The sequence below is a fragment of the Stylophora pistillata genome, chromosome 12 (assembly GCF_964205215.1).
Source record: "Stylophora pistillata chromosome 12, jaStyPist1.2, whole genome shotgun sequence".
NCBI lineage: Eukaryota > Metazoa > Cnidaria > Anthozoa > Scleractinia > Pocilloporidae > Stylophora > Stylophora pistillata.
In genome coordinates, this window is record NC_142530.1 from 22,596,525 (window position 1) to 22,604,366 (window position 7,842).

The following is a 7,842-nucleotide window of genomic DNA, read 5'->3' on the forward strand; positions in this document are numbered from 1 at the left end:
AATTTGAGAATATCATCCAACTTAACATGTATGGGTTGGAATAAATTTTGTATGTTCTGCATAGAGATGTACAAACACACCAACAGTAAGCAATACTGTGGGCAAGTTATCCTGCTCTTAAATGTTTTTCATTTTTTAGATTAGTTTGAATGCCTTATGGCTGTACAAATATTTTATGTAATAAATGCAGCCTACAAGAAAAAGAAGGAGTGAAACTGACTTCCTTGACATCCGTATACTCAATTCCTATTCCAAACTCCATATTCCAAATTCCTCATTTTACATTTAGGCGTGTCTTGATTGCGCTGAAAAATCACCAAAAAGTGCTCAAAACATGGCAAAAAAAGTTCTTAAATAGTATTCGATTTCTATAAAAAGTGCTTGAAATTAAGTTTTTGATTTTTTATTATTTCCAAGCAGAGATTTATACATATTCCTGGTTATGAAACATTTAACCCTCAATTTTCTTTAAAGTATGACAGCATTTGTCAAACAAAACTCTTTACATAACTTTATCAAACTAATGACCAAACCAGCACTTTTAGATGCGCTCACGCACGATATCGATGCAAAACTTGTCTTTTCATTCCCAACGCTGAGAAAATATCGGAACCCTAATGATCCATTAAGATCACTGATCACTTCATGTGCACCTCTTCCAACATCATCTATTGTTTAACTTGCACTTATTGCTAAAAGTTAAAGATCGGTGAAACAGAAGACGACTAGGTGACCAATTCCAAGAACACCTTCGCCAACGTAGAAAGGAATGATAAGGACGCATCAAACCAGTCGCTAGACACTTTAGTCCACCTAATAATTCTAAGCAGCATATGGTAATCTAAGGTGTTTCCTTAAATTTAGGTAGCTCGGAAAGCCGCAAAATTCTTGAACAACAGTTTATCTTTCAAATGGTACTCTTGACCCTTTAGTTATCAACGAACACTTTTTATTCTACTACTTTATATTACTCTTGATTTTCTCGTCACCATGTTCCCACCAATAGCGTACGTAGCCTACTTTCTGCATATAAACACACGCGCAACCCACAATTGATCCATTCGCTCTGACGAAGGGCTCACGCTCGAAACGTCAGCTCAGTATTTAACTCTCTGCAGTGGCCAATTTACAATTCCACCTTCGTTGATATAACCAAATTACCTTCGTTTTATTATCAGTCAAGGATAGTTTCTAAAGCACGCAGCATCACGGAACTGTATGCAATCAACCGTATTGCTACAACTGTTGTTAGCCTCTCTTCGATCTATTGTATCGAAGCATCACAGAAGCTTCAATAAAAGAGCGCTAAAAGAAGTCACGAACCAAATTCGACTATTCCTATGCTTAAAAGGACCATAGCTCGTACATTTCTATGAGAACAGTCAGCCAGTCAGGCGGAAAGGTGGAATTATACATTTAATTCCAATTACTCGGCTGTACTAATTACGTTTCAAAGACAAAATATTGCATTTACATGTAAACCTGGAAAATTGTGAAAAATTTGCTGAAATGCTCCTCAAAAAAACTAAGGAATGCTCAAATTCTGCTAAAAAGTCAATTAAGTGCTCAAGAGTGCTGGAAATGTAAAATAGTGCTCCAAATTCGACCAATTCCTACCAAGTAAACTTACCTAATTAAAGACTGCACGGATCAAAAGCTAGAATAATCTATGGTTGTAATCACAACAGACGCTTGTATCCTTACACTTATTACTTCTTGAAACCATGGAAGAAAATCTCTTACATTTTGAACAACACAGCAAAGAATACAAATTGATTTATTTAACAACTCAGTTTGAGGTATATTTTCCAGTTCTTTCTATTTCACTTTCGACTTCGGTTCTGCTTTCATAAATTTTGATTCTAGCATTTTGCCTTATAAGTTAGAAGAAAAAAAATACCTTCGAAATTCGGCTGTTACCCACTGTATAATTGAGCTTGTACATACCAATAACCTTGCTGAGTTAAAGAGCTGAGATGGATTTGACAATGTGCGTTTCTTAAGCGTCCTTTCTCTATGTGTGATCATACCCGTATGTAATCATATATTATGTCCCTTTATGACATTGTTTTGTTAAAAGCATTTTTCTTACCTTTGGCCACGAGCTTCTCTCCTGGTTTAGGCACAATCTGTTACACAACGCTAGAAGTTGATTTAATCAACAGCTGTTGGAAGAAATTGAAGTGAATTCAACACATAGTATTCTGCAACCCACTCATATGAAACCGCTCGCTCTCGATTCTCTATGAAATGCCTCAAATTGAAGGTTGTTCGCCAACTTGTCTTTCTTACCCATTTTTCTGGTCCTAAACTATATCTTCTATATGATAACACGTGGGTTGCTCTGTGAAAATTTTGAAAACGATTGTCAAAAATGCAAATAATATTTTTATTTTCTCACCACATTGAGAGAATTTACTACTTTAAATTGACAACTGAAAGGACCGGCCAGACCAATAGCCTTTCTAATATCTGCAGTGCTTATAAAAATTATAGTGATGTATATTGCAGCAAGTTACAAACAGGATTCTTACTTATACATGAACTCCAAAAGTGGCAGACACCAGAAGTAATAGTTATATTTCTTCCTAGTATGTACAGAGACAGATAATTTACTCTTCTCAGTGAAGGCAAAATTATCTATGTGCTTGATGAGCCATTATATTAATACTTGCAATGTGTTCATAAAGCCAATCAAACCAGGTTGTTGTGAAAATACATGAAATGAGAACCCCATGAACTTTTGCTTTTTGCAATATGGGAATCTGAAAGTTATTCAATATCTGTTTTTTTTATGCATTTGATTCGCTCCTATGGTTGAAGGGGCTGCTTATTCTGAAGATTAGCCCACCAGGGATCAACATTGTCAGTTTTTATTTGTACTAGAGTGAGACACAGCTCGTTACATCTGTGGTCATGTCGTAGTCAACTGAAAATTAAATAATTTCAGGATACATTATTATCTACAATATTCTTAGTCGAAATGATAAACGGTTTCTTCCTTCCCTTCTCTTTTCATTTCTCTGCCAAAATCTGGATTGTCCTTTGGATCCAGTTTGGACAACAGTTGGGACATAAGGAATGGTGCTTCTGAAGATTCTAGCACAGGGCACCCATTATCTCCCATATCGTTTACGTAACGAGCTAGTGTTGTGGCGAAGTGTGTAAAGGACTTTTCAGAGGAATTTTGTTCCTTTTGATATGTGGCAAATTTCAAAGCAGTTTGAAGAAAATCAGCCCTGATTTTATCTCCAAGTTTCCTGGTTGTTAGCAAGAGTCCCTCGTCGGTGTCAGAACTATCATCGACCAGTCTGTCCATAATGGTTTCTTGCTGCTTTTTGATAAGCCTGTATCTTGTCTCTACTTGATGGAATGCGGATTCAAGTGTTTGCAGTTCTGGCTTTACTGAGAAAATTATTTCAAATTCTTCTATTAACTTGTAGAGGATTCTTGCAGCATTTTCCATCTTCCCTATGAGGGTTTTGATGTCTACTTTAGGCGGCATTTTAAGCAGAATTCAATTTATTCAAGTTTAACTCCAGCCTCGTTTTCATGCGGTGTTACCACCTGTGATTTTACCGTCCTTATTTGATAATCCAGCAATGAAGATGAAAATGAAATGAAAATGTCAAACAAATCAGATATTCTCGCTTGTCCTTAGCAGAGACAGTTCAGCTTAATCTTCACGAAGATCCGGTGTAATTCGAGGGCATGCATGACGATTTCGTGTAATCTGTGACGGCTCAAATTGTCAGTACTGATGCGAAGTTCAGTGGTCGTCGATGATTTTGCAACTCGGCGTAATCTTCTATGACAAATTTTGACTGAGAATATTGTAGATAATAATGTATCCCGAAATTATTTAATTTTCAGTTGACTACCACGTAACCACGGATGTAACAAGCCGTGTCTCACTCTAGTACATATAACTGACAACGTTGATCCCTGGTGGGCTAATCTTCAGAATAAGTAGCCCCTTCGACCATAGGGACAAATCAGTCAAAATTTGTGTTTCTGAGTAGTTGGAACCCTTGATTTGCTATCTCGACGCTTTATCTTGATGCTTACGTTTACAACCGTTGATGACCAGCTTCGAATGTTGTTACAGCATAAATTTTTCCTTTTAAATTATGAGTCACATGACCTAATTTTCCCGCCGCGCGTAGTCGAGGTGAATTCGCAATTACGATAATTATTTTAAACATTTCAACATTATTTTAAACTTTTTGATGTGGGTGAAACCTGTGCAGCTCAGTGAGTGCCCTCCCCCCCCACCCTTATTGCCTCTTCAATAAAATTAATATAGCTTAAATAAGCCAGAAATTCCTATCAACCATGATGTCATGATAATTATATCACTTAAGATTTCACATACTTTAAGAAAAGTGATATAAGATATCACTGAAAATGTTCAATATCTGTTCATTTTACTGGTAATTTTCTTACCTCACGTGAATACCAAGACTGTGATGCACCTGGCATGGAGCTGACTTCTTCCTGAAATAAGTTCAGACGTGAATTATTAACATCTTTACCTTCATGTTTAGTAAAATACTTTTAAAAAATCTTATTCCGGCTCAGGATTTTAATCACGTAATATTATAGTGGACACTTTCATTCCCAAGCTCCCATTGGTAATTTTCCTTACTGTCTGCCATACAATTCTTATAATGTTAGTATTGGATCAACCTAAAATCATCTTGTTGATATTTTTCTTTATTCTCTTCTCTAATGTCTGCTTTATATTGTATTGATATTGTATGGAGAAATTATGTCTTGATCACTTGTGGGAGTTAAAGGATTAACATAGCTTAGTGGGCTCCAGTCCCTTATCAGCTATTTAACTCTCAGTCTTTAACTCCCATGAGTGACCAAGACAGAATTTCTCCTTACAACATCTATACAATATCAAGGAGACAAGTGTTGAGAATAAAGAAAACTATCAACAAGGGTATCTTAAGTTGATCCAATACCAAATTCTCCAAACTTACATGATAAGAATTGTATGGCAGACAGTAAGGAGAATTACGAAGAAGATCTGATGGGAGTGAAAGGAATAAAATAATATACTAATTCACTAGATGTGCTGAACTTTATAACAAAATGGGCTCACATTTTCATTTTCATGGTGTGTACCAGTCCACATGCTGTTGAGGGATTGTATAGACAGCCGTTCTGCTGTATGTCGCTGTTTGTCACAGAATTTTAGATAGTGAGCTCATCAGATAGCAGTCTATATGTTGTGGATATGTTGAACAACCACACAGAGGTATCAACTAAGTTACATAACATTAGTTAAAGAAAAGTGATAATATTAAATGCAACACAAATATGTGGTTAATATTCAACATGGTACAATCAACACTATGCTTGTGTTTTATTTGCAATAAACACAACAGAAAAAAAGAACATTTCCATTGTACAGAAGGAGTGATATTAACTATAGAACTCTATAAAGGAAGGGAGAATACTCAAACTTATCAGGTAGAAGCTTTTTGCCTTGAATACCAAATTTTTTGAGAATCAACAATTAGATCTTGGCAATTAGATGTTAAACTGATGAAAATCTCCCATCTGGCTTTCAATGCATTATCAATATATTGTTTAGAGGATTGAACTCCAGTATTAAAATTATGGGATTATCAATTAGGATATGTTGGTGGATGAGGAAAATGTTGAGTTCAGTTTGTTGAATGGCTTCTGTCAGATGTACACGTATAAACACACATTCAGCAAGCGATCAATACTGTATGTAATTATACTGCTTTTGAATATTTTTGTTTTTCAGATTAGTTTGAACACCATTTGGCACTCTAAACATGATAAGTGATAATTGCAGGCTGTAAGAAGAAGAAGCTGTGAAACTGACTTTCTCGGCACCCCTATACTCAATTCCCATTCCAGACTCCATGTTCCATATACCTCGTCTTACACTCCTAATCAAAAATTGGAGGTACCAAGTCCCAATCACTGATACCATCTTCTTGGAAATCCATAACTTATTTCTACAAGATGAGGCTCCTTTCTCTGACACAAAGTTTTTTATAGGATCTGTCCTGAGCAGGTTGTAACAATTATTAGGAAAAGTCCAAATATACGAAATACGAGGGACAATTTGAAACAAACTCTGGAGAGACCACACACCAATGTTGGAAGACTGTCTTTTAGACATAGGTCTGTACTAGCCTGGAATTCCTTACCTCAGCATAGAGGATAGAGGATCATAAGAGATTTAAGAACAAATTCAGTTCCCTTTCAACTGTTATTGAGATTGAAGATATCTTTTAATCAAACTGTTCTTGTTGGCAACAAAGATTTGGTAAATTTTAAATATTTTAGGAATTTTAACTTACTACCTGTATTGAAATTTATGCTAGGATTATAAACCAGTTTGAATCACTACTCATAATTTATTTTAATTCATGCTAGGAGTTTTCTACTTTTTTTGTAATTTACCTTAATTGATTGGAAGTTAGATTTATTGCAGGTCCACATCAGCTTAATGCTGCCACTAACTAACCTGCGTTACCAAATAAACTATGTATGTATATGTATGTATGTATGCATGTATGTATGTATGTAATTCGATCAATCGAATTCGAAGGTGTAATATTTCTAGTTATTATTCAAACAGCACCTGTATGCATATACATGTACTTATTGCTTCTTTAAATCATGCAAAACATCATTTACATTCATAAGAATACAGCAAAGAAAACAAAACTGATTTCTAAAATAGCTTGAGGAATTAATATTTCCCATGTCTTTCTATCTCAGACCATTTCACTTCCGCCTTCTTTGATTCTCGAAATCAAAGTTGATTCTTGCATGTTGCGTTATGCGTAAAAAAAAGAAAACAACTTTCGAAATTCAAATGTAGCCTACAGTAAGATTTAGCTTACATATAACAATAAAGTTCCTGAGTTAAAAGAACTGAGAAGCTGTGAACAGGGTTATTGGGGTGTGCGTTACTTCACGTGCGATTCGTAAATGTCACCGCATCACTATTTCACGATGATTTGTTAAAAGCATTCCCCTTACCTTTAGCTTTGAGCTTCTCTCTTGAATTTTACACAGTCTCTTGCACACGCTTGAAATCGATTCGATCAACAGCTATTGGAAGAAATTAATATGAATTCAAGACACAATATTACTCACTCAAATGAATCCGCTCGGTTTCGATTCTCGATCAAATACCTCAAGTAGAAGGTTATTCTTCAATTCGTCTGTCTAGTACCCGCACTTCTGGTTCCAAACCCCATTTTTTACATGTCAACAAACGAGTTGCTCTTTATGAATTTTGAAAACGCTGCACTTGGTTCGATTCCGCAGGTCCAGGGAGAGGCGACGCAATATGTCTGCTTCATCACCCAATCACGTGATCAGAGACTCCCCCACCCCCCCCGTACGTCAATCATTTGTTAACGAAGGATCAGTAGCACTCATCCGTATCACTAAATACAACTGACAATGTAATGAAATCCTTAAGCCTTTCACTACCAAGGCCTCATTTATTAGTGATTCTCCGTAATAGGCTTAGCCACAAGTTGCTCGGCAACTTTTCGGCAACTTTTGAGATTTTCGGCAAAGTTTTAGAATGTTGGCAACTTTTAGAATTTTCGGCAACTTTGGGCTTTTTGAGGTTCATGGAAGCCACATTCTTCACGTTTTGAACCACATTGTGCAGTTTTTGATAGACATTTATTTAATTTATTCTAAAATACAATAATTAGGGCTCCCCCGATGGGTTGATCTTTGTGATGCCTTATCAGGAGGTCAGCGGTATCACGTTGCATGTTTTCAACATGGCGGACAATTACAGTTTTTGTTGATCAAGCGAAA

At 36.0% G+C, this 7,842-nt stretch overlaps 1 protein-coding gene across 3 annotated transcripts in view; it reads right to left on the reverse strand.

Moving 5' to 3' along the window:
* LOC111346152 (uncharacterized) overlaps nucleotides 1-7,353 on the reverse strand; it is a 36,664-nt gene extending 29,311 nt beyond the window's left edge. The window contains exons 1-5 of one of the 3 annotated variants that reach the window (XM_088740732.1): nucleotides 7,198-7,353; nucleotides 7,042-7,113; nucleotides 5,114-5,233; nucleotides 4,447-4,497; nucleotides 2,093-2,165 (exon numbers count right to left, since the gene is read on the reverse strand). The gene's annotated coding sequence lies outside the window, so the exon portion shown is untranslated. Of the gene's footprint in view, nucleotides 1-2,092; nucleotides 2,184-4,446; nucleotides 4,498-5,113; nucleotides 5,234-7,041; nucleotides 7,114-7,197 lie in introns of those variants that run through there. The other 2 variants (XM_088740731.1, XM_088740733.1) reach the window with 2 other exon arrangements.
* Between the last annotated feature and the right edge of the window lie 489 nt (nucleotides 7,354-7,842).